Below are 27,379 nucleotides of genomic sequence, written 5' to 3' on the forward strand. Positions count from 1 at the left end.
GAAGATGAAAACTGCTGCACCATCTTCCTTTGGAGAAGGAATAAGGCCTTAGTTTGGGGGGGTCTGTATGGCCTGTCACACTGCTTGGATTAATTTCTACAATACAGCACACAGGCAGATTAGAAAGACAGGGGTCTCATTTGGTTCAGAAGCTTTTCAGGTGCCCTTCTGCCCTGAGGAAACAGAGATGTGATCAGGGCCCCATCCCTGGGGCACATGTGTAGTGTTTGTGAATAGGCTGAATCTTAATATATGGATGCAATTTTGAAAAACTTGGAATGGATTTATTTATGTCCAACATGTTTTTATCAAATTCACTTGAGTCTAATTTCAGAAAATTTCAAGGCCAAGGATTTTTCTTCATAGGCCAGACTTATAAAGACATTCCCAAGGTCATGCCTTAATTTTATCAGTAATTGTTGCTAGGTTTCAACTTACATTTAGCAACATTGATTGACAGCCTTGACCTAAGGCACTTAATACAGCCTGACCTAAGGGTGTTTTGGTTGTGATCTCTACAATTGGGAGAACTCTTTAATTTTTCTGTTCTGAGTGAAGCCTCTTCAAGTTTAAGAGACTAGAGCAACTGAAGAGCAGGGTCCCATGGTTAAGCAGTTTGATAAACTGAACAAGGTATCAGAAGATCATGTTCTGGTCTGAGCCCCAGGTGGCTTTGGGGAGCTGTGTTTGCACCTGATTATTTCTTTCAGTCTGTTAGCATATGTGCCAGGAGGCAGAAAGGCCAACCCCTAACAGTGCTCCCAGGTGAGGGCTGGGTGTGGTGGCCCTGTGGTCAGAACTGGGTCACACAAACAGAAAGCCTGAGCAAATATTAGATGAACGTACAGGAAATACAAGTCCTTAACCTTCTCAGTGAGAAGGATCACTAGCTGTGTTTCCCTGGGATGTCGGAGCTCTCGTCTGGAGATTTGGCTTTTGTCTGTCCTGTTGATGATCTGGAGCCTGGGGAATCCAGAACACGGTAACCCTCCTGTTCGGTTAGAAATTAAGTGTTAGCGTGTGGGTGAGGCATTCAGGAGAGCCGTGTGCTACGCCGGCTCTGACGCTGGTGGATAGGTAGCAGCCTCTAGGTCTCACCTTCTTCACTGGTGGAATCAGAGTAGGGCCACTCTACCTGGTGGGAAGGATGCTGTGTGGAAGAGGGTCCTGGGGACCCCACTGGGAAATAGCACCACAGCTGGTATCAGTGTCTGCAGGGTCAGGGAGAGAGGAGGTGCCCAGTACCTGCCATCCACATGTTCAGCATGCTCTCAGCTCCCCTTGGCCAGCAGCTCCCTCAGGTGTGACTTGTGACAAGTCTAGAAGCCCTACTTGTTATTAACATCATAAATCACTAGCCAGCCTGAGCTCTGGGCAGAAAGTGGTTTAGGCATGACTCTTCGATCTTTCTCTGTCTGACTTTCTTCCCTTAGTGTGATAATCTTTAGGTCCATCCATGTTGTAGCAATGGTGTTGTTTCATTCTTTTTCATGGCTGAGTAATATTCCATTGCATATATGTACCATGTCTTCTTTATCCACTGCCCTGTCAGCGAACACTTAGATTCCTTCCATGTCTTGACTGCTATGAATATTGCTGCTATGAACATAGAGGTACCAGTATCTTTTCAAGTTAGAGTTTTCTCCAGATATGTGCCCAGTAATGGACTTGCTGGATCATATAGTAGCTCTATTTTTAGTATTTTAAGGAACCCCTATACTGTTCTCCATCGGAGAAGGCAGTGGCAACCCACTCCAGTACTTTTGCCTGGAAAATCCCATGGACGGAGGAGCCTGGTGGGCTGCAGTCCATGGGGTCGCTAGGAGTCGGACACTACTGAGCGACTTCCCTTTCACTTTTCACTTTCATGCATTGGAGAAGGAAATGGCAACCCACTCCAGTGTTCTTGCCTGGAGAATCCCAGGGACGGGAGAGCCTGGTGGGCTGCCGTCTATGGGGTCACACAGAGTCGGACACGACTGAAGCGACTTAGCAGCAGCAGCAGCAGCATGCTATTCTCCGTAGTGAACTTACACTTCCACAAACAGTGTAGGCATGAATATTCAGCTGTAATTATCTTGTCACTCCTGCTTCGGACAGGAAAGAAGAGCAGTTGGTGTCAACGTGATTTCCATAATGTTTGTTCTCTTTAGCCTTTTCTTTATTTTGTGCTTTAGTTTTGCAGGACTTAATTTAGAGAACTAATTGGACCTGCTGTGAGCTGGTCCCAGAACATGGCTGCAGATGCTTGAGAGGAATCCTCAGGCCTAACTTCAGATTTCACCCTTGCCATCTGTTGGTCATCCTGCCTATGCCAACACTGTCTCTCCAGCCTTGACCATGCGCCCAAGCTCCAGAGTCATATCCGACTCTCTTGGTCACCTTCACCCACAGCCTCTTCAAATTTACCTGCACTAAAATTCATCTGTTTCATTTCTCCCACTATACCTGCTATTTTTCTGGATGCTGTATATTGGTGAATTGTACCACCTTCTATCCAAGTTTTTTACACATTAAACCTGAAACTTACCTGGGACTCCCTTTCCTCTACCCACATCCCACAGGTATCAAGTCTTGACTCTTTAAATAGAATCTCACCCATATGCCCCACCCTTTGTATTCAGGGATCAGTCTCCCACCTCCCACCCTGGGTGGCCCCCTGGAAATGTTACCTACTGCTCAGAGGTATTCAGTGGTGTCTCATCATCACCCGGATGGTCAGATCCTCATTAGCTGGCATGGCCTACAAGATGGTCTGTTCTGTGCAAGGCCAGTTCCCCTTCCACAGAACCCTTGGTGCTCTAGCAATAGTGAGCAAGATTGAATTTATAGGGGCTTCCCTGGTGGGCCAGTGGTTGAAACTCTGCATTCCCTGGAGGAGGCTTGGGTTCAGTCCCCACTTAGAGAACTAAGATCCCACATGCTGCATAGCATGGCCAAAAAAAAAAAAGACTCTAAAGAGCATATATATGTATATGTATAACTGATTCACTTTGCTGTATAGCAGAAACTAACACATTGTAAAGCAACTATATTCCAATTTTTAAAAAATTGGATTTATGGTCTCCCCAAATCACTTGCTCACCCCTTGCTTTTGAAGGGCATTTCTCATGCTCTTCTCTCTGATAGGAACCCCTTCCACTGTCTACTCATCCTTTGAGACTCAACTCTGAGGTTGCCGTCTTTGTAGAGCCATCCTGGTCTTTCTCAGAAGACTTCACACCTTTTATCTTCTGTCACCATTGTGCTGGTCACAGATCTCGATTTTAACAGTAATCATGTGAGTGTCTGGGGGCAAAGGGTAGCTTTTTTTGGGGGGGCCACCCTATGGGGCCAATTTTCAGAATTGCAGGATCTTAGTTCCGACCAGAGATTGAACTCCAGTCGATGGCAGTGAAAACGCTGAGTCCTAACAACTGGACCACCAGCAATTCCCTGCATTGGTAATTTTGTATTCTTTCCCATAGCAGAGGCTTCCCAAAGAGAATAAGCCTCAGGCTCCCTAAAACCTGGACCTATCCTTGCTGGACTTAGTAACAATTACCGGAGCCTCTTAGGATCTCAGGAAGAGAGATTTTTGCAAGTTCTGGCTGTCGGGGACACAGTAGGAGCCAAGAAGAAGAAAAAACCGCCTTTTACGGTTTTTGAAAAATGAACTTAGACGTCAGTTACAAAAACCCAGGTCCCATCAATCATTTCCAAATGCAAACAACCATGTAGTGACCATCCTCCTAAACCACCAAGGTCTCCCCACAGGCTGGGGTGGGCCTCGGGTTCTGGTGGCCTCTCAGTGGCCCCCTTCTCCGGAGACCTGTTCTTGGTGACACTTAGGAGGACAGACCCTGCAGGAAAGGCCAGTCATCAACTGGCAGATGTGGGTATAGAAGACGGGTCCTGCCTCAAGTGGGATAAATATGGTTCCACTCATGTTATGGAGCTGCCTGTGGGGTCAGGCCAAGGCCAGACTTAACCGCGGGCACAGGCTTGCTGGGCTTTTTATCCTTCCCCCTCTGCCTTCCTCGCCCCCAAGACACTCCCAGCAAGCCGTGTGCACCTGAATCCCCATCCCGAGCTCTATTTCTGGGGAATCTGGTTCAGGACTAAGCTGCTTTCATCTCCAAATGCTTGAGCAGCCTGTGTTTGACCTTCTGGCAGTTGGCTCTGGGCCTTCCAGGACAGCTTGGATCATCCAATGGTCTTTCCTAGGCTGAGCCCAGTAGTTCGAACCTATTTGTAAGAAGATAACCCACCTGCCCCATCCTTCCCCACTTCCCAGTCTTCCCTGGGAAACCCTTCTCAGGCAGTCAGTTCATCCTTGTGTGGTCAGGCTTCTGTTCTCTCACGTCCTGGTTTCTCTCCTCACCTCGTCTGATGTGGCAGAATCCCCGCATGGTGCCCACTGAACTGAGCTCCATGTTCTCTGTGAGAGCCAGGGACTCATGGAACAGGACTTGCTGCAACAAAGAAACGGCTTCTGCATGTGTGCGTGCTAAGTCACATCTGACTCTGTGTGACCCCATGGACACGTCCGTCCGGCTCCTCTGTCCATGGGATTCTCCAGGCAAGAATACTGGAGTGGGTTGCCATGCCCTCCTCCAAGGGGTCTTCCCAACCCAGGAATCAAACCCGTGTCTCTTAGGTCTCCTGCATTGGCAGGCGTGTTCTTTACCAGCAGCACCACCTGGAAAGCCCTAGAAATGGCTTGCATGCGCCCATGTGCATTGGGGACTCAGGCACTTGCGTCATCTTGCACAGAGTCAGTTCAACCGAAGTCCCTTTCACGTGTGCCCTCGGTTGTCTTCTCTAGCATGCTCCGCAGTAATGCATTCTGTCCCCATGCTCGCAGGAGTTCACATTGATTTTTCCCAAACATCATTTTGTGAGCCTGTGGTCGCAGCCAGTTGAGTTGTGTTTTGTATCTCAGTGACATCATCTGGTTCCATTTTTTCCAAAGCATGTTACAGATACCGCCAGAGACAGCCCAGAAGATTTTTCAGTGGTTCTCAGATGAACATTTTTATACTTTCACTTCATTGTTTAATTCTTAAGAACCTAATTTATAGTATAAAATATAATTAACACATAAAATACATAGCTTCTTTTTTTAAAAAAAAATTAAGTTTAAAATGAATCAAAGAAAATCCTTAAACCCGTGTGTACACAGTGATAAGAATTACGAAGGCATTTCTCTCAAGACTGAGATTTAGAAAACACTGGCTTAGAAGATTTACCACTTCTCTCTACTTTAAACTTAACCTTGATGCAATCCTTTTTCTAGTTTAACTTTTTAGTAAATATCCTAAACAGAATGGTCATGGAAAGAAATGTGGGGCCTGCTTCTGTGTGATAGTGATTTATCAACCGGGGCTCTGGGCGTGTGGACATGTAACTACTGTTTTGTCATCCTCTTATGCACAATGTTCCATCTTACTGAAAAGGTGTCATTATTTGTCAGCTCCTTTTTTGCAATTCCATGGCTAACAGGTTCATTTTTTATTTTATTTTATTTATTTATTTTACTAATTTCCTAGTCTAATAGCCCTACCAAAAACATAGTGAATGTCGCCAAGTGACAGACCTTGTCTTTGGAAATCAAGCTGACCCTGGGTATGAGCACTTTTGCCCAAAGATAGACCATTTTGCCAGTAATCCCAGTTAGAGCCATGCACAAGATGGTCCCCAAGCTCACATCTTAGAGGAAAGAGTCAGCTTCCTTCTCTGGTCTTGAAACCAGGGCCCACATTATCTACCAGCCTTGCCCCAGCACCTCTTCAGTTCTCTGTGAATGCTGGACGGTGACCACAAATAATCTCATGTGCATTTTAGTTTTAATCACAGCCTGGCACCTGCTCCCTCCAGGCTGGGAAATGGAAGTGCCAGTGGAACACACAGACACCCTCTTACAGCTGCGCTGTGACCTTGAGGATCCTGTGCTCCTTGTTAATGCTGGTCTCCTCCTCTGAGTCCCAAACTCTTACTTCTTTATTTGTTCGTATCATGGGTATTAGGGTTTCTCTGGTAGCTCAGCTGCTAAAGAATCCTCTTGCAGTTCAGGAGACCTGGGTTCAAACCCTGGGTTTGGAAGATCCCCTGGAGGAGGGCGTGGCAACCCACCCCAGTATTCTTGCCTGGAGAATCCCCATGAACAGAGGTGCCTGGAGGGCTACAGTCTATGGAGTCACAAAGAGTCAGACACGACTGAGCAGCTAAGCACACATCATGGGTATTAAACACTCCAGGGGACAGGAGTTGAGTAGGTGTGTTTGTCTTTTGTTCTGCTGCTGGTCAACCTTCTCTTGTTTCAAAAAAGAACCTTTAAAAAATTATTTGATGATTTTCTTTAGCTCTGTTTGCAAGACACCCTTTCTTGGGGTTTAGGTTTATAGACGTTACTCACTTACATCTGTCTCTGCCTCACTTAGAACCTTTCCTCATAGCTTGTCCCTTCTAGCTCTGAGTTCACCTCAGAGCTGTCTATGCCGTCACATCAGCTTGCTGTGATTCTTCTACGTCTCTGCTAATTATTTAGTTGTGTTTGTGGTGTCAGACCCCATTTTCAAGAATGGCTCACCTTAATTGAGAAAGAGGACTTTTTTTTTTAAGATGTCAGCTCAGTTCAGTTCAGTTCAGTTCAGTCGCTCAGTCATGTCCGACTCTTTGAGACCCCATGAATTGCAGCACGCCAGGCCTCCCTGTCCATCACCAACTCCCGGGGTTCACTCAGACTCACATCCATCAAGTCAGTGATGCCATCCAGCCATCTCATCCCCTGTCGTCCCCTTCTCCTCCTGCCCCCAATCCTTCCCAGCATCAGAGTCTTTTCCAATGAGTCAACTTTTCGCATAAGGTGGCCAAAGTACTGGAGTTTCAGCTTTAGCATCATTCCTTCCAAAGAAATCCCAGGGCTGATCCCCTTCAGAATGGACTGGTTGGATCTCCTTGCAGTCCAAGGGACTCTCAAGAGTCTTCTCCAACAACCACAGTTCAAACGCATCAATTCTTCGGTGCTCAGCCTTCTTCACAGTCCAACTCTCACATCCATACATGACTACTGGAAAAACCATAGCCTTGACTAGACGGACCTTAGTCGGCAAAGTAATGTCTCTGCTTTTCAATATGCTGTCTAGGTTGGTCATAACTTTTCTTCCAAGGAGTAAGCGTCTTTTAATTTCATGGCTGCAGTCACCATCTGCAGTGATTTTGGAGCCCCAAAAAATAAAGTCTGACACTGTTTCCACTGTTTCCCCATCTATTTCCCATGAAGTGATGGGACCGGATGCCATGATCTTCCTTTTCTGAATGTTGAGCTTTAAGCCAACTTTTTCACTCTCCACTTTCACTTTCATCAAGAGGCTTTTTAGTTCCTCTTCACTTTCTGCCATAAGGGTGGTGTCATCTGCATATCTGAGGTTATTGATATTTCTCCCAGCAATCTTGATTTCAGCTTGTGTTTCTTCCAGCCCAGCGTTTCTCATGATGTACTCTGCATATAAGTTAAATAAGCAGGGTGACAATATACAGCCTTGACGTACTCCTTTTCCTATTTGGAACCAGTCTGTTATTCCATGTCCAGTTCTAACTGTTGCTTCCTGACCTGCATACAGATTTCTCAAGAGGCAGGTCAGGTAGTCTAGTATTCCCATCTCTTCTAGAATTTTCCACACAGATGTCGACTCACCTTTCAGCAATTTGAGATCTCTGCTCATGAACTACAGATTCTCAGCTGGACTAGGTTTCCCATTCCCGGCTGCCGTGAGCACAAAGATGATGTGAACGTCTTCCCTCAATACCCATCACTTCCACTTCTCGCATAACTTCCTCCTCGTTAATTGGAAATAAGTCAAGACTAGCAGCCCCTCCCACTGCTTTCTCAACCTTCTGAGGCCTGGATCTGTCAGGGAGTTAGCCCAAGGGTGTGTCATGCACAGTTTTGATCATAGTGACACTATGAGAATGTGTGGGCACGGTTGAATACCCACCAGCTATGTCTTCGATGTTTCTTCCTGATTCTGTAGCAGCACTACTCACTCATTTCCCGTGTTTGGCAGTGACTGTGGTGTCCTGCTGTTACTGTATCACTTTTCTCTGTTCATCCCCATTTTTTTCCCCACATGAGAACTGGGGTAGACACGCATATAGAGTTATTTTGTTATTGACTTACGGCGCCAGCTTACTCACTCTCCAAACCAACCAAACAAAAACCTACTCCTTATGCACAGACCATGGTGCACAGCATCTCTCTTTGTCGAAATCTAACCAGAGCCTGATTCCTGTGGTCCCCCTGCCTTCCGTGAGCTTTTGCTGAGTTGTTATATCCTCCATGGCCCCAGACCCGGTTTTGCGTTTCGCTAATTCTACAGTGTTGGCAACTAGACTGGCCCAACCAGCTGCATTGCCTCAGGCTCCCTTTGCTAACTGGGTCTGTGCTGGGTTTGGCCAGTGTGAGCACTGATGGGTATTAGAGTGGAAGGAAGAGAAAAACCAAGGCAATTGATCAACCTTGGTGATTAGTGATTTAGATTTGTGCCTCTGCAAAATTTCAGATTACCTGGGTTTGTTGTTCAGTCCCTTAGTCATGTCAGACTCTTTGTGATCCCATAGACTGTAGCAGACCAGGCTTCCCTGTCCTTCATTATCTCCTGGAGTTTGCTCAGACTTAATGTCTGTTCAGTTAGTGAGGCCATCCAACCATCTCATTCTCTGCTGTCCCTTCTCCTGCTGCCTTCAGTCTTTCCCAGCATCAGGATCTTTTCCAATGAGTCAGCTGTTCGCATCAGATGGCCAAAGTATTGGAGCTTCAGCTTCAGCATTAGTTCTTCCAATGCAGAATAGTTACACCTGCAAATGGGAGGTCCATGAATGCCAAGGGTTGTTGAAATTACCCATCAGAGATTGAGAAGCAGCACTGGAGGGAGGGTTAGGAAGAGCACATAGGCAGACAACATCATGCCCGACACGCTAGGAAGAAGGAAGAGTAGGTAAACAGGTCTGATGGGGATTGGTTGGATAGGACTGCAGAACAAAAGGCAAGCTAGACAAGGTGAAACAAAGTAGACTGGGTCCAAAAGAGGTCAGAGTTCTCTTTCCACGTTGTGGGCATCAGGAAATGTGGCAGTCAGGTTTTTAGATGCATACACTGAATCACCCCAGCTGGTTGATGCAGGAAGCCGCGTTGAGGAGCAGAGTTCTCGGAAACCTAGGATGGATTCGGAAGTGGGTTGGGCTTCCCAGGTGACTCCCTGAAGGACACATCAGAAATCAGCCCGCCAAGGGTCAGGAAGCTGGTGAGTCAGGGGACCCTTCCCCGAATGACACTCAGGCCACACCTGCTCTGCCCCCTTCTGGATCCTGCCTCTTTCTCCGCATCCCTCCATTCCCAGCAACGCCTCGCAGGAGCCCGTCTGCTTGGCAGAACCCAAGTCACACGACTGGCCCAGCAGCACGGAAGCCAGGAAATAAGGGTTTGAATGTTTAATTTTTTTCATTCTCTGTTGGAAAAACTGCCTTTATTCTGTAAGATGTTATTGACGCAAGGAGTATGGTTAGAGTTCTGGGGCATCCGTGGAGGACAGGTGTCCTCTTCAGGAGGGGACTTATTTTTTAAAGGATGGAGTGTAGTGAGATGTCAGTCTCTTTAAGCTGCCGCATCTAAACGCCAGGGACTGGGTGGGCAACAAACAACAGGAATTTACTGCTCACAACTGTAGAGGCTGGCAGTCTCGGATCAGGGCAGCGTGGACGGATGAGGGTCTTCCTGGTTGCAGATTTCTGTCCTGTCCTCATGTGGTGGGAGGGACTAGAGGGCCCCATGAGGCCTCTTTGCGAAGGTTACTAATTCCACTCAGGGGGTCTCTGCTTTTACGACCTGATCACCTCCCAAAGACTCCACCTCCTAACTCTACCACCTTGGGCATTAAATTTTCAGCATGAGTCTTGAGACAGACATTCAGAAATTGGAGCCTTTGGAACAAGTTCAGGCATGTGGGGAGCTGTGTGTTAAGTGACTGCTACTATTATTATTAATTATCAACTGTCAGGCATGGTGTTTGTACAGTAAAACCAATAAACACATTTTAAAATGTATGCCCTGGATGATATGACCTAAAATGTTGTCATTTAACTTTCTTTATGTATTTGCTTTATCTACTGTAACATCTGCAGGATAAAGCTCTTATATTTCTTTATCCTCCCTGGAACATCTTCTGTATATACAAGCGCACAGTACATGTTCAATAAACGTTTGCTGAATAAATAACGAATTCAAAACATCAGAGAAATTATACTGATATGATCTTCAGTACCAGATGGGCTTGACCTTATCTTTGAAATAAATTCATAAAAGGTTCCCAGTCTGCCCTTCCTAGGAAGGTTATGCATGCTTATTTTTCCACTATTTCATAATTTAAAATCAAACAAAGTTGAAAGAATTTTTCAGTGAACCCCCATATACACACTGCCTAGATTCTATCATTCTATCTTGGTTGCTCAGTTGTAGCCCACCAGGATCCTCTGTCCGTGGGATTTTCCAACCCACAAGAATACTAGAGAAGTTTGCTATCTTCTCCTCCAGGCGATCTTCCCAACCCAGGGACTGAACCCGTGTCTATTGCGTCTTCTTCACTGGCAGAAGGTTCTTTAGCACTGCACCATCTGAGAAGCCCAGATTCTACGATGAATGTTCTACAATACTTATTTTATCACATATTTGTCCTTCTCTCCAACTTGTTTTGATCCATTTCATCCTTACACTTGTGCGGCCATGAGAAGGTGGCTTGCAGATTTCCAGCTAAAGGGGACATGATTGACCGCAGCGCCAACCACTGCGCTCTGTAAGCTGTCACCAAGTCTCCCAGCCAGTGACTGACCCAGCAGGAATACTGAGTCAGGCCCATTGCTGAGAGACAAGGAACCCCTGGTGATAGTCATCACTGCTTCCATCAGCCCTTGGGGCCTCTCCAGCCTTCCTCGGACTGCACAGCATCCTAGGGTGTACCTCTCCCCTCCCTTCCATCCCTCTCTGCTTCACCAGATGGGACCTGCATCCCGGCTGGATGACCCTCCCCACCTCCTGCTTCCTCCTCCTCTCCCCCACAGCGGGAAGCTCCCTCTAAGACACTCCCTCCCCCTCTAAGACAGTCTGCACATCTTCATCTCAGAGGACTTGGACTAACGTCTCTGTCCTGTGAGCAGAACTGTTTTTATCTTCGTTTTACAGATGAGGAAACCGAGGGTTGTAACTTGCAAAGGTCACAGAGCTGAGCTGGAATTCTGACCGGTGTCTCTGGCAACATCTTATTTCTAAGAAGATGATGCTCCTGGTTGGGTCTTGAATGTTATAAGTTGGAAAGGCAGCATCTAGGGGTTATAACTGATGATGACGACAACTCAGTGGTGCAGGCACTCTTCACGCAGTTTAATTCACACAGCAACCTTGTAGGTAGGTATTACTTCCACATCCCATACCTGCTAAAAGGCAGAACTGGCTCCTCCCCTGTGGCTCTCCTTTGGAGTCTTACACTTGACCTGCTGTGCTGCCACACTGCTATAGAGAGCTCTGGTATTTAGGACCTGCCCCTTGGCTTCCCTGGTGGCTCAGACGGTAAAGCATCCTCCTGCAATGCGGGAGACCCGGGTTCGATTCCTGGATTGGGAAGGTCCCCTGGAGAAGGAAATGGCAATCCACTCCAGCACTCTTGCCCGGAAAATCCCATGGACAGAGGAGCCTGATAGGCTACAGTCCATGGGGTCGCAAAGAGTCGGACACGACTGAGCGATTTCACTTTCACTTTCCTTGAAGACAGAAGGCACGGAGAAGAGCAGTGCTGGAGGGGATGTGTGGTTGGTTTGGGTGGGGCCAGATCTTATGGAAAGATCTCAGTGTAGTGTATCATGTTTGAGGGCACGGCTGGGCTTTCCTGGGAGTCCTGCTTAACTGAGGTAAGAAACCTGGTGCCTAGGGCCCCGGGGATGTGGGGAAAGGCAGGTGGGCAGCAGAGGCATGACTGGGGATTGATCAGGACCCTCCTGATAATAAGCTGCCTGGGCTGCTCAGAGTGCTGTGGATGGTCAAGCTTGGTTGTGCATCAGCCGTGTCCTGCATTTTCTGCATTCTGATGTGTTAACATCTGGGGTCCTGCTGACTCTGAATTGAGTAACTTCCCAGAAACAGTAAACCACTCACCCAGTGAGAGCATCTTTGAAATGCAGACTGACCCATCCAGAGCCCACAACCCCACCACCTCCTCTATGGGCCTCTCCCACTCTGGACCACTGTTCTCCCAGCCCTGACCACCCCAGGGCCAGGAAGTAGATGGACCACCAGGGACAGCCGCTATTCCCAGAGCCCACTGAAATTACTCAAGGTAGCCAATTCTCAGCCTACCTACCCTCCTCACCCTTATCTCCCCATAGAAACCACAGGAAAGACTCTAGAAACAGTGGTTTCCTGTCTCCCTCTACCTCCTGACTGGCCTGGTGCCTGGACCACCATGTGGTCCCCACAGTGATGGAAGCCGAGGGCAACCTTTGCCAACCACTGGTCACTTCCTGAGCACCGTGCCGGGAACCTGCAGGCCTGGGTTGGGTTGTATGGCTGTCCGGGGTGACAGACACGCCCCCTCACCCTGCACACCCAGAGGGAGATCTGAGCTCTGCACCAAGCGTGTTCAGGACAGACCATGGGTTGAAACATGGCCACTCCCTATTCCTGTGATGTCATCCCATGATGCCATCATTCTGCGCATTCCCACTCCATCCTGTGCTCTACTGGGCAAAGTGGATTAAAGAATGAATGCGAATGCCTTCCCAGCCACATGGATGGAACTTGAGGGTATTGTGCTGAGTAAAATAAGTCAGAGGGAGAAAGACAAGTGCTATCTGTCTCACATAGAGAAATTAAAACAAAAACCGAGCTCAGAAGCCACCTTTGGGTGGTTCCCAGAGGCTGGAGGTGGGGTGTGGGGTGTGGGAAGTGGATGAAGGGAGTCAAAAGGTACGAACGTCCAGTTATAAAATAAGCTCTGGGATGTTGTACTGCACAGTGACTATAGTTAATACTGTACTGCAGGTTTGAAAGATGCTAAGAGAGTAAGTCTTAAAAGGTCTCATCACAAGAAAAGAATTCTGTGACTATGTATGGTGGTGGCTGTTAACTAGACTTATTGTGGTCATTTTGCAATATAAGTGAATAGTGAATCCTTGAGTGTTAGTTGCTCAGTCGTGTCCGACTCTTTGCGACCCCATGGACTATAGCCCGCCAGGCTCCTCTGTCCATGGAATTCTCCAGGCCAGAATACTGGAGTGGGTTGCCATGCCCTCCTCCAGGGGATCTTCCTGACCCAGGGATCGAACTCAGGTCTTCCACACTCCAGGCAGATTCTTTACCATCTGAGCCACTAAAACTAGCATCGTATGTCAATTAGACCTAATTTTAAAATCACAATAAATTCAACCATAGGTATTAAAAAAAAGAATGAATGTATTTAATGCCTCACCATGATACTGCTGAACATAATAGATTTCCTCTCCTCCTTCCCCATTTCTTCCAGATAAATTCTAGTTTCAGTTAAAGAAAATTAGAGTGAATTTGTAACTGACAGTTTCTTTATAGTATCACACCAAACCTAGCAGGATTTATCCTCAACACTCAAATCAGCAAATTAAAAATTGTACTATGAAGAGATTTATAATTCCCAGCTTGTTCTTTGGAAAAACAGCTGATTCAGTTCAGCCTCATTCCTAAGGGTTGTGTTGGTATTTCAACTGGAATTACATTAAATCTTTATTAAATTAAGGAACATTGTCATCTGGAGTATTTCTGGACTGCCAACGAGGAGACTGTGATATCTCTCCCCATTATTTAGATGTTTCTTCATTTTTCCATTAAGGTTACCTAATTTCAAATGGTTCTTATATTTATTGAATTACATGATTCATTTAATTTTTATAGCTATTATGATCAAACAAGATAGTGAGTTTCTCTTCTGTTACTAAAATTGACACTGCAGTTGATTTTTCATTTATAGGTAAGATCCTATTTTTCATTTATAGGTAATTTTCCTGAACCCTGTCCCTCAAAAAAATTTTTTTGTTGATTTCTGTGCAACTTTAAGGCAATGCTAAAGAATGCTCAAACTATCGCACAATTGCACTCATCTCACATGCTAGTAAAGTAATGCTTAAAATTCTCCAAGCGAGGCTTCAGCAATACATGAACCATGAACTTCCAGATGTTCAAGCTGGTTTTAGAAAAGACAGAGGAACCAGAGATCAAATTGCCAACATCCGCTGGATCATGGAAAAACCAAGAGAGTTCCAGAAAAACATCTATTTCTGCTTTATTGACTATGCCAAAGCCTTTGACTGTGTGGATCACAATAAACTGTGGAAAATTCCTCAAGAGATGGGAATACCAGACCACCTGACCTGCCTCTTGAGAAACCTGTATGCAGGTCAGGAAGCAACAGTTAGAACTGGACATGGAACAACAGACTGGTTCCAAATAGGAAAAGGAGTGCATCAAGGCTGTATATTGTCACCCTGCTTATTTAACTTATATGCAGAGTACATCATGAGAAACGCTGGACTGGAGGAAGCACAAGCTGGAATCAAGATTGCTGGGAGAAATGTCAATAACCTCAGATATGCAGATGATACCACCCTTACGGCAGAAAGTGAAGAAGAACTAAAGAGGCTCTTGATGAAAGTTAAATAGAGTGAAAAAGTTGGCTTAAAGCTCAACATTCAGAAAACGAAGATCATGGCATCTGGTCCCATCACTTCATGGCAAATAGATGGGGAAACAGTAGCAGACTTTATTTTTGGGGGCTTCAAAATCACTGCAGATGGTGACTGCAGCCATGGAATTAAAAGACACTTGCTCCTTGGAAGAAAAGTTATGACCAACCTAGATAGCATATTAAAAAGCAGAGACATTACTTTGCCAACAAAGATCTGTCTAGTCAAAGCTATGGCTTTTCCAGTAGTCATGTGTGGATGTGAGAGCTGGACTATAAAGAAAGCGGCGGCTGCTGCTGCTGCTGCTGTTGCTAAGTCGCTTCAGTCGTGTCCGACTCTGTGCGACCCCATAGACAGCAGCCCACCAGGCTCCCCCATCCCTGGGATTCTCTAGGCAAGAACACTGGAGTGGGTTGCCATTTCCTTCTCCAGTGCATGAAAGTGAAAAGTCAAAGTGAAATCGCTCAGTCATGTCCAACTCTTCGCGACCCCGTGGACTGCAGCCTACCAGGCTCCTCCGTCCATGGGATTCTCCAGGCAAGAGTACTGGACTCAGCACCGAAGAATTGATGCTTTTGAACTGTGGTGTTAGAGGAGACTCTTCAGAGTCCCTTGGACTGCAAGAAGATCCAGCCAGTCCATCCTATAAGAGACCAGTCCTTGGTGTTCATTGGTAGGATTGTTGTTGAAGCTGAAACTCCAATACTTTGGCCACCTGATGCGAAGATCTGATTCATTCGAAAAGACCCTGATGCTGGGAAAGATTGAGGGCAGGAGGAGAAGGGGTCGACAGAGGAGGAGATGGTTGGATGGCATCACTGACTTAATAGACATGGGTTTGGATGGACTCTGGGAGTTGGTGATGGACAGGCAGGCCTGGCGTGCTGTGGTTCATGGTGTCATAAACAGTCAGACACAACTGAGTGACTGAACTGAAGTGAACTGAACTGAAGGTATATAAATCATATCAGTATAAAAAGAAAAACACCAGTATAAAAACAGACTCATAATTGTGGAAGCAATAGATACTCATTTTAGAGGAACTGTTCTTGCCTGGAGAATCCCAGGGATGGGGGAGCCTGGTGGGCTGCCGTCTGTGGGGTCGCAGAGCCAGACACGACTGAAGCAACTTAGCAGCAGCAGCAGCAGCAGAGGGTTTCAAGACAGGGTCGTCATGGCTGTCTCGCCATTGTTATTACTGTCCCTTATCACCTATCATGTACAGGTATTTCCCTTAAAGCCTTATTTGTCCCCATTTTATGGATATGGAAACTGAGCCTCAGAGAGGTGAAGTGACACAGAACAGAGAACACACACACATATTCATGCCACAAGTCACAGTGCTGGGTTTTAATCTAGCTCTGGCTGAGTTGAAAGCCTTTACACTTAATAGCAGAAAAGGAGATAATTGGGAATGAATTTAACTCAATAAACATGGGGAATTGTTCAAAGAAAATGAAAACACCTCAAGGGGAAATAAAGGCTCTGAGGAATCAACACCTTTGAGCTTTGTCTCCTTCATAATTTGGGTTGATTTCTCAAGGGAGAAATGGCCTTTAATTGTCAGTTTTATTTGCATTTTTATTCCTAAGAAGTTTCAACATTTTCTGATTAAACACATATCTTTTCTATCCTGTTTTCTCATGGGTTTTTATTTTTCCATTCATAACTTCTGCTAATTTCACCATTGGGAAATTTAAGTAGGTTTTTTTTTTTTTAACTGACTTATTTGAATTAATTAAGTATTTATATTATTTCTTATCAAATCCCTAGCAAACATTAAACCACCCTTTTGCTTTGCCTTTTAATTGTGATTATGATGTGGTTAATATACAGATACTTTGATTACTTTTAAATATAATTAAGTTTATCAGTCTTTTCCTTTTTGATTCTTTTTTATTTTTTTTGGATTGGGGTTCATGCTGAAAATGACCTTTCCCATCCAGAGATGAAATAGATGAATGCCTGTTCTTTCATCTAGTCTTATTACTCTTTTTTTTTTTTTCAATTCTGTAATGCACCTGAAATGCATTTTGAGTTGAGGGACAAGAAAAAGAAAGTACTTTACTTAGCTGGGTAACACAGTCACTTCATAATAATCAGGTCTTTTTCTTTTTTTTTTCTTTTTTATTCAAAAGATCTTCAGAGATTTTTAGCTTGAAAATAAAAGCACATCTTTTCTCATTTAAGAGGCTATTTTGTTCTTTCAACATGAAGTTACTGTAGTTGTTACCTCTAACTTATTTTTAAACAGATTCTGCGCCGTCAGTCTAAGACAGGTCTTCTCATACGACACAGGGTTAGTCATTGTAAGATAAGCTGGTATTTGCTCTGTGTCTTGAGGAGCAAAGGTCTTCTCTGGACAAACAGACTAGACGCTGTGGTTAACTAACTCCTTTAATCAACTAAATTTAATAGTGTCCCTAACTTTAATAAGACCATTACTTTTTTTTTTTTACTTAAAAAAAATTGAGATATGATTCATATGCCTGAAAATTCACCCTTTCAAAGCATATGTGGTCTTCAGTATATACAGTGTTGCACCCATGACCCACCATCTAATTTCAGAACATTTCTGTCACCCCAGAAAGAAAACAGCAGTCACCCCAACTCCTCCTTCCTCCCAGCCACTAGCAATCTCTCCTATGTTTTGGAAGAGTTTGTGAAGTATTGGTTAATTTTTTAACAACGGGGTAGATTCACGAGTGAAGTCATCCAGTTGTGGACTCCTCGTGTTAGGAATTTTAGGGCAGTGTTTTAAAACTAATTCTGCCTTTTCATTATAGATCAATTCAGATTTCCTATTTCTTTTTGAGTCAGTTTCAGTAGTTTGTGTCTTTCTAGGAATTTGTCCTTTCATCTAAGTTATTTAATTTGTTGATATATAGTTGTTTATAGTATTCTCTATATATCAACAATAAGTTTGTTGATATAAATTCTCATAGTTCTTTTTATTCTTTATGTAAAGTGGGTAGTCATGTCTTCTCTTTCATTCCTGATGTTAGTAATTTGAGTCTTTTCTTTTTATAAGTCAGTCTAACTAAAGTTTTATCAATTTCATGTTTTCAAAGAAACAACTTCCTCAATTTTCTCTTCTTTAATTTATTTATTTCCCTGTGATCTTTATTATTTCCTTTCTTCTGCTTGATTTAGGTTTAGTTTGCTGTTTTTAAAATTTCTTATGGTGAAAGGTTAGGCTTTTGATTTGAAACCTCATGTATTTTAAATATAACCATTTTACAAATACAGATTTCCCTCTAAGCACTGCCTTAGCCGCATCCCATAAATTTTGGCATGTTGTGTTTTTGTTTTCATTCATCTCAAACTATTTTCTAATTTCCTTTATAATTTCTTCTTTGATTAACTGGTTACTTGAGTATATTGGTTAATTTCCACATATATAGAGTTTCCTAATTCTCTCTCATCTGATTTCTGATTTCATCTGTTGTGGTGATTTTAATCCTTTTGAATGTGTTGAGACTTGTTCTATGACCCAAGCTGTGCTCTTTCTCAGAAAATAGTCACGTGCGTTTAAGAAGAACGCATTCCGCGGCTGTTGGGTGGGGTGTTCTACGGTGTCTGTCCGGTCTTGCTGGTCCCTAGTGTCAGTCAGTCTTCGATCTCCTTGTTCATCTTCTAATCCTTCTGTTCGTTACTGAAAGTGAGCATTGAAATCTGCAACTGGTTTTGTTGCATTTCTGTTTCTCCCTTTAATTCTGTCGGCTTTTGTGACATGTATTTGGAGGCTCTGTTGTTAGATGGATTGGTCCTATGATCATGATAAATGTTCTTTGTCTAGTAACTTGTCTTAAAGTCCACTTTGTCTGACTTTGGGGTAGCCCTACCAGCTCTCTTTTGGATACTATTTGCATAACCTTTTCCATTCTTTTATTTTCAATCTGTGTGTCCTTGAAGAGAAAATGAATCTCTTATAGATAGCGTATCTCCAGAGAAACAGAACCAGTAAGACATAGACATAAATATAGATCTAGACATATGAAGAGATTTATTGTAGGAACTGACTTACGTGATTTTGGAGACCAGGGAGTCTCCCAATCTGCAGTCTAAGCTGAGGAACCAGGAAAGAAAGGGGTTCAGTTCAGTCCAGATCCAAAACTCAGAGAATCTGGGGAGTTGGTGATATTAAGTCCACATCCAAAGACCCTATAATCAGGAGGTTGTGGGGAGTGGGGGTGGAAGTACTCGTGTGAGTCTGAAGTCCCAGGAACCAGGAGCAGCAGTGTCTTGAGTGCAGGAGAAGATGAATGTCTCCACTCAAACAGAGAGAGCAAAGTTGCCCTTCCCCTACCTTTTTGTTCTGTTCAAAACTTTAGCAGATTGGATGGTGTTTACTCACACATGTGAAGCTGTTTATTCAGTCTACACTGCTGTTGTTATTCAATCGCTAAGTCATGTCCAACTCTTTGCAACACCATGAACCGGCATAGCACGCCAGCCTTCCCAGTCCTCCCCTATCCCCTGGAATTTGCTCAAATTCATGTCGATTGAGTCAGTGATGCCATCCAGCCATCTCATCCTCTGTCGTCCCCTTCTCCTCCTGCCCTCAATCTCTCCCAGCATCTGGGTCTTTTCCAGTGAGTCTGCTCTTCACATCAAGTGGCCAAAGTATTAGAGCTTCGGCTTCAGCACCAGTCCTTCCAATGAATAGTCATTTCCTTTAGGATTGACTGGTGTGATCTCCTTGCTGTCTGAGGGACTCTTGAGTCTTCTCCAGGCCCACAGTTGGAAAACATCAGTTCTTCAGCACTCAGCCTTCTCTCACTCTACGTATCCTAATGCTGATCTCTTCTGCAGACCTCTGTACAGACAGACCCAAAAATGATACTTTACCAGTTTTCAGGGCATGCCTTAGTCCAGTCAAGTTACATACAAAATAAACCATCACAGACAGCATATGGTTAGATCATCAGAAATTCTTTTCTTCTGCCCAAGTCTGTTTTACTAGAGTGTTTAATCCATCGACATTTAATGTAATTACTGGTAATATATGCTTTACATCTTCCACTTTGATGTGCATTTTCTGTATGTCTTATGCCTTTTTGCATCTCTGTTCCTCCAATGTTGACTTCTTTTGTATTAAATAGATACTTTTTGGTGTACCATTTTAATCCATTTTTCATGTTTCTTTTTTAGTTACTTTCTTAGTGTTGCCCTGAAGATTGCAATTAACATATTAATTTGTAACAATTAAGTTTGGTTTAATCCCAGTGTTATTTAGGTAACATATTATAATGTTGGGACTTCCCTGGCAGTCTAGCAGTTAGGATGACGTGCTGCAGGGGGCGTGGATTTGATCCCTAGTTGGGGAACTCAGATCCTACATGCCATGCAGCTTGACAGGAAAAAAAAAAAAAACCACCACAACAAAAACAACAGCTTTGCTTCTGTGTGATTCTTTTCAAAATATATATATCCTTATCCATTTATTTCGCTGTGCCGGGTCTTAGTTGCAGCATGTGGGGTTTAGTTCCCTGATTGGGGATGGAACCTGTGCCCCCTGCTTTGGAATTGTGGAGTCTTAGCCACTGGACCACCAGGGAAGTCCCCCTTCTATCTCGTTCTGTGTCCTCTCCTTTGTGCTAATTTTGTCATACCGATTACCTCTTTATGTACTGTAAGGCTGTGAACACAGTTTTATGATTATAATTTTATGCAGTTATCTTTTAAAACAGGAGAAAAAGGATGTTTTGAGCAAAACTTGGATAAATAACCAGTGGAGGGGTTTTGTTTAATTTAGCACTGGCAGGAGATGAAGATGGAGTGGGGCCTTCGGGACACGGGGTCGTTGCAGGGGGCACCTGGGGCAGATGGTGGCTATCGCCACACCCTTCCCCACTGGGCATCACCTTGGGCCTTGCTGCTGGCTGGCCTTTCACAGCTCTTTCTTTCTGGGGAAATCAGCATCTCAGATGTGGTCAGATCTGATCCCAAGGCCTGGGGAAGCCTGTTGAGGAATTGCGGGACTGTCTGTAGCCACAGTGGACTGGGTGATGTGGCAGACCTTGGCACACCCACTGGCCAGTGCCTGTTTCTCCAGTGTGGGCGGTGGCTCTGGGTGTAGGATGACACCAGGGTACCACCCTACTCCTTACACGGATCCCTGGGGACCTCGCTCAAGCCTCCCCTGGTCCCTGGAACACCTGCCAGTGGCCTGATAACACCAGCCGCTCAGCTCAGCAGGCCTCTGCAGTCCTTTTGAATCTGTATGTAGGTGGAGCGACCTGTTTACTAGCAGGATTCCAGCAGGAACTGTGGGCAGAGGGCCCGGGTCCGACCCTGTGCTGGCCTCTGCTTGCTGTCCTGTCAATGTGCCCAGGGTTTGTTCTCACCCGGATCTGCGCTATGCAGCCTTGGCTCCACCACCACGCGGGTCCCCGGGGAGGAACACAGAGCTCTGGGAGACAAGCTCGGTGCAGACAGGCCCTGCTGTGCGTCTGTCGCTGCCCAAATCCTTGTGAAGGAAAGAAAACCAAGACCGAGGTAGGGGAAGGCCTCCTTTCTGTCTGGTTGGGAATGACCTGCTGTGTAGATGCTCCACGCTTGCCTGCAGCTTTCATGAGCAAATCCCTTTGAAGTAGGAACCATTGCCTACAGTTTACAGATGAGGAAATGGAAACTCAGGGAGGCTCAGTCACCCAGCCAAAGTCACAAAACCAGTTCCACGACAGAGCCAGACGTGTCCCTTGGCTCCTGGCCCAATGCTTTCCTCTGCTGTGCCATGACTGTCGGAGGTGAGAAAGCCCTGGCCCCTTTGCTCCTTTCAAGCCCCTCAGCCCTGGCTGCTCCCCTGGGCTCCATTCTTGCTTCCCCGGGTGCCTTCCTTTCCCCACCTCTGGTACCGTGTGGTCCCCAGGGTCTTCTATTTTCACTCATCCTCTGAATGGGCCATTTATTATTACACTGAGCACTTATTTTTCCTATAGTCAAGGGACTAAAAGTACTAAAAGCTAGGTTTTTTCAGGACTAGAAATTTCAACCTCAATTTTTATGAACAAAGAGACCAAAACTCATAGAGAACATACCTGGTCCAAGGTCACACAATGGAACTGGCTGAATCCAGGTGTCACGACTCCCGTCCCCACGGCTCACCCCTGGTGCCATGCCTGGGAGAGAGTGGTCAGGCTTCTCAGCACTTAACTTGGGCAGGAGTTTGGGGGTTGTTGCTTGTCTGTTCTCCATCAGGTGCCTGGATTCCCCTTATGTGACTTGGAGTAGGCGGCATCTAGAAAGATACAAATTAAAATAAGGAGACACTCCTGTTTTTAAGTTGCTGATTTTATTTCGTTCTTTAATTTTTATTGGAGTATAGTGACTTCCCAGTTTGTGTAAGTTTCTACTGTACGGCAAAACAAATCGGCCATGTGTATACATATATCCCCTCTTGTTCAGGTTTCCTTCCCATTCAGGTCACTGCAGTTCTGTTTTTAACATACAAACACTCATCATCATTCGCTTTGCACAGCGAGCCCCCACCCCCCACCACCACAGTTGTCAGGAATGTTGTCTCCACACCCTTGAGTCCAACCCAGAAATACTTCCGATCATTACAGAGGTATCTTTACACATCCAGTCAAGCCCTGAATTGCTGGGAGAGCATCTTTGTCTGGGATGGGCAGCAAGGGACCAAGCTTCAAAGCCCTAGGATCCTGGAGCCCCACTGGCCTTCTCCATGCACATTTCCAGAGGTCCTGTCCTGGGCAGCTCCTTGTGCCTGGACTTATCCCAAAGCAGTCAAGCAGCAAGACGCCTTATTTTTCTGGGAACTCGCAGGTTAAAAATCTTAAAATTTGCTGCAAGTATTTTGTTGAAACGTAAATGAGATTCAGGAATGTTCCCATCATCTCCAACATGGAGCTTAAACCCCACTTTCTTTATTCTCCTTTGGTTCCTCTCATTTCCTAAAAGATGTCTGTGCTTCGGGGTGCATTTGATCATACGAGTTATATTCAGTCCCTTGTATGTACTGCATAACAACTTTTTCAAAAAAGGACTTTACTAGGATTGTTTGGCATTGCTGGCCTTGAACATGGGTTGGCCTTTGTTCTTTCAGTTCAACTGAAGTGAAGTAAATCTATAGCTTCACTCAGAGCTGGGAGTAACCATTGCAGCCTCACAGGGTTTGCCAGCCAATGGAATGAAAAGGCCCCTGTTGAAATGACCAACTGACCCATAGAGGCAGGGCCTCCCCTTTCTCTATTCGCATTCAGATTTCAGCTACCACACCCCACCAGCACGTTCCAGAACAAAATGGCAAGCCAAGGGGAAGAATAGAGTCACTTTCTTGAAGTCTCTTTTGAGAGGTGTATCTTGTTAGAAGTAGAAAATTATTCTGAAAATTATTACTGTGGAAGATGATCCAGTAATACAGTGATGTACCCTCATTGTAAAGGGGTGTATTGTGTGATGAAGGTGGCCTCCTCAAAGGTCAAAACCTTTGAGACTCTACCATAGTCAGCAATCAGGAGGGAGGCTCTGGACTCACCATGAACAGCGGACCAGTGATGGGGATGTGTGGCCCTTGGCAAGTCCCTTCTCTGTGCAGCCGCCCTGTCAAGGTGTTTGTGATGCTGCACTAAGGTCCCTGCGATGGAAGTGCTCCATGCTGGAGAAGGGACCAGGGAGAACAAGATGGGGGCAGGACATACCAGGTGTTTGAGAGAGCTTTCTGGAGGGAGGTGGGGCTTGCAGATGGGTGGGGGTCAGAGAGCAGAAGGGCATGGGGGCCAGTGGATCACAGGATGGTCCAGGGTTGTTGAGGCATCTGATAGAGGTGATGGGAACTCTTTGTGAGGCTGCCCCGCTGCCCTGGGCCATGTTAACGACTGGTTCAGACACTCTGCACCCCAGAAGAGGAATGAGCGTGTCATTCGGGCATTTGTGTTCAGACCAACCAGGGCTGCCTGTGAGGAGGGTAAGTGGGTGGTGTCCCAGCTGAGGCCCCGACACCCATCTCCATCAGCAAGGCAGCTCTGCCCTTTTCTGGTGAATCGAAGAAAGTGGGAACTTCCCTGGTGATCCAGCGGTTAAGACTTTGCACTTCCAGGGCAGCGGATGGGAGTTCGATCCCTGGTCGAACTAAGGTCCCACATGCTGTGTGTGGTGCAGCCATAGAAAAACAAATTGAAGAAAAGGATTCTGGTATAAATAAGTAATGTTGACATTGGCCACTCCAGTCTCTACCCCATGCTAAATACAGGGAAACTGAGGCTCAGAGCAGTGAGGCTGCTTCTTTGCAAACTGTCCAGCTTGATAAAGACAGATTTAGGCTACCAGGATGTTCCAAAACAAAATGGCAAGCCACATAGAAGAATAGAGTCACTTTCTTTGAGTTTCTTTTGAGAGGAACTTCTTGTTAGAAGTAGAAGATTATTCTGACCAAGTAAATTTTGGTCCTCAAAATGTTTTCAAATAAAAGATGTTGACTTTATAAAGAATACATTTCATAGGTCTATAAAACATGCAATGCCATGGCTCATAAACTCTTTGTAACTTAATACAGCATGACATAGGTCAATGAACAAAATTCAAGGTACAAGCAGCTGAAGTGGGGATGCCAAAGACGAAACTGTTCATTTCCTGATTGTCATATTTAAACCCTTGAGTGTGTTAGCTCCAAAGCCATAATAATTTAAGAGGCAATAACTCTAGAATTGATGTCGGTGGACTGTTTTTCCACTTTGGCCAGTGTGATTGGAAAGAGTTTGTGATCACAGTTGTGTGCTCTTGGGAGCTGCTCAGATAATTAAAGGATAAGAAAAATCACCAGCCTCTGAATTTGGGACCAACTATTCTACCAGTATAAGCTAAAGGATCAAAGCCCCTCCAGATTGAAACTACACTAGACTATAAACCTGATAAATAATAGTTTTTAACCCCGGCTAAAAATTTCCCCATTGCCAGTAGATGTAACTGCATTGCTTTCAACATTACCCTGTCATAATTTCAAAAAGTTATCTTGATGTCTCAGAGTTACAAAAGTACAAACTAAAAGCCAGGGGGCCATGTCAACAGGTGTATAACTGCTGTTTGATGACTTGGAAAAAGGTGACTGTGGCCGGTTAGAAAGCACACATGCCTTCTGGGGTTGGGGGCACCTGCCAGGCCATCCCACCAACTGTTGTCATCCAAACTTTGTTCCCGGCCCTTGTCATTTTCCTGAAGATGCCAGAAATTCATTGGTAGGTGGTATGTCTTGATTTCTAAATATTGGTGGTAGTTTTTCTTTTGCTCGTTTGCTTCTACCCTTGTCATTTTCCCGAAGATGCCAGAAATTCATTGGTAGGTGGTATGTCTTGATTTCTAAATATTGGCGGTAGTTAGTTTTCCTTTGCTCGCTTGCTTCTGTAGCATCAGGCAGACCAAAACTGAATTCGTGTCTTGTCCTGCAGTCAACATTCTTTCATGGCTCCGTGAAATAATTACATGGCTGAATTGCCAAAGATACCTGAAGGGATGCTCACCAGGTCCTCTTTTCCTTCTGTTCGTCTTCTGACGCCTTTAGTGTTGGTTTGCTTTAGCTTGTTTATTAGCCTCATTTCCCCCAACAAGGTCTGATGAGGTCTGATTCTCCTCACTAACTCATTCTGCCCTTTCTCTAAAGACTGTAAGCAGTTCTCTCACCTTTCTTTGCCCTAGGGATGTGTTACAACTAAGAGTTGTAGGATTTTTGAATGTCTTCCATTCATATTTTCAAGAATGAAGGAAGCTTATACAGAATGGTGCATGCAGTTGAAGGGGAGGAACCTGGCTGGCAGTAGGGTGAGCCAGAGGTGGTGGGGGTGGGGGCGGTGGGAATAAGTCCTGGAGCTCTGGTTCCGAGAGCAGAAGGTGTTCCAGAACTGTGCTGTCCACCGGAGTGGGCCCTGGCCATATAGGACTGTCCAGCACTTGAGTGTGGCTGTGGTGCAGTGAACTGATCTGTGAAACACACACAGGCTTGGAAACAGTATGAAAGAGAGAGAAAATGTCTCAGTTGTTCATATTGACTATATGCTAAAATGATAATAATTTAGATGTGTTGGATAAATGGAGATTAGTTTTACATGTTTCTTTTTACTTTTTTTCTTTTTTATTAAACTGCAGTTGATCTACCGTATTGTGTTCCTTTCAAGGGTAAAGCAAAGTGATTCACTTATGCATATATATTTTTTCAGATTCTATTCCTTAATAAGTTATTACAAGATATTGAATATAGTTGCCTATACTATTCAGTAAATCCTTGTGGTTTATCTGGTTTATATATGGTAGTGTGTATCTGTTAATCCCAGACTCCCAATTTATTCCTCCTCTTCCACTTTGGTAATTGTAGGTTTGTTTTCTGTCTGTGAGTCTGCTTCTATTTTGTAAATAAGTTTGTTTGTATCATTTTTTAGACTCTGCATATGAATAGTATCATATACTATTTGCCTTTCTCTAGCTTATTTCTTCACTCGTTATGATAATCTCTAGGTCCATCCATGTAGTTACAGATGGCACTACTTCATTCCTTTTCATGGCTGAGTAATATTCCTTTGTATATATCTACCACATCTTTGTCCATTCATCTGCTGATGGACATTTAGGATGCTTCCGTGTCTTGGCTATTGTGAATAGCGCTGGTGCTCGTATTGAACACTGAGGTGTGTATGTCTTTTAGAGTTTTCACCTTTTCCAGATAGATGCCCTGGAATGGGATTGCTGGATCATATGGTAGCTCTATTTTTACTTTCTAAAGGAACCTCCAGGGAATTCCCTGGTGGTCCAGCGTTTAGGACTCTGTGCTTTCACTGCTAGGGGCCCAGGTTTGATCCCTCCTCAGTGAGCTAAAATCCCACAGACTGCACGGCATGACCAAAAACAAACAAAAAAGGAAACTTCTCAGTGGCTGCACCGTTTTACATCCCTGCCAACAGTGTAGGATTCGCTTTTCTCCACACGTGCTGCAGCTTTTGTTATTTGTGGACTTTTTGGTGATGACCATTCTGACCAATGTGAGGTGATACCGCCTTATATTGGTTGATAGTTTTAATTTGCATTTCTCTAACAATTAGTGATGTTGGTCATCTTTTCATGGGCCCATTGGTCATCTGTATGTCTTCTTTGGAGAAATGTCAACTGAGATCTCCTGGCCACTTTTACTTTTTAACCTGGCTACTAGAAAACTTAGAATTACATATTCTACTGGACAGTGCCACCCTACAACAATGGTCTTTGAACTTTTTCTAGGTCCAGATAGTAAATATTTTCAGCTCCTCAGGCCATAGGTCTTTGCTGGCAACTACTCACCATGTCTTTCATGGTGATACAGATGATATGTAAGTGAATGGGTGTGGTTGTATTCCAGTGACACTTTTTTTGCGCACACAGTTGGGGATGGATTTGCTGATGCCTGCCTGAGAAGATAAAGCCAGGGGGAAGGAGAGGATAAAGGTGCCTCTGAGGGACTGGTGCCATTCTGTTTCTTGGCCTGTATGCTGGCTTACATGTATGCCAACTTTCTGAAAATTCCTCAGTCTGTGTATAATTGGCGTACTTTGGCATACAGATATTAAAGAGCTGACTTAAAAAGAGTCAAAGATGTGTGGTCTGTCCCCACCAATCAGTGACAATCCTCTTCCCACATTGAGTATTAAAAATAAGACAA

The 27,379-nt window shown here is 44.8% G+C and overlaps 1 protein-coding gene across 8 annotated transcripts in view; it reads left to right on the plus strand.

The window, feature by feature from the left end:
- The window catches only part of RIN2 (Ras and Rab interactor 2), a 204,854-nt gene that overhangs the window by 44,127 nt on the left and 133,348 nt on the right, over window positions 1-27,379 (plus strand). The window lies entirely within an intron of this gene.

This window comes from Ovis canadensis, chromosome 13 (genome assembly GCF_042477335.2).
Source record: "Ovis canadensis isolate MfBH-ARS-UI-01 breed Bighorn chromosome 13, ARS-UI_OviCan_v2, whole genome shotgun sequence".
In the NCBI taxonomy this organism is placed as follows: Eukaryota; Metazoa; Chordata; class Mammalia; order Artiodactyla; family Bovidae; genus Ovis; species Ovis canadensis.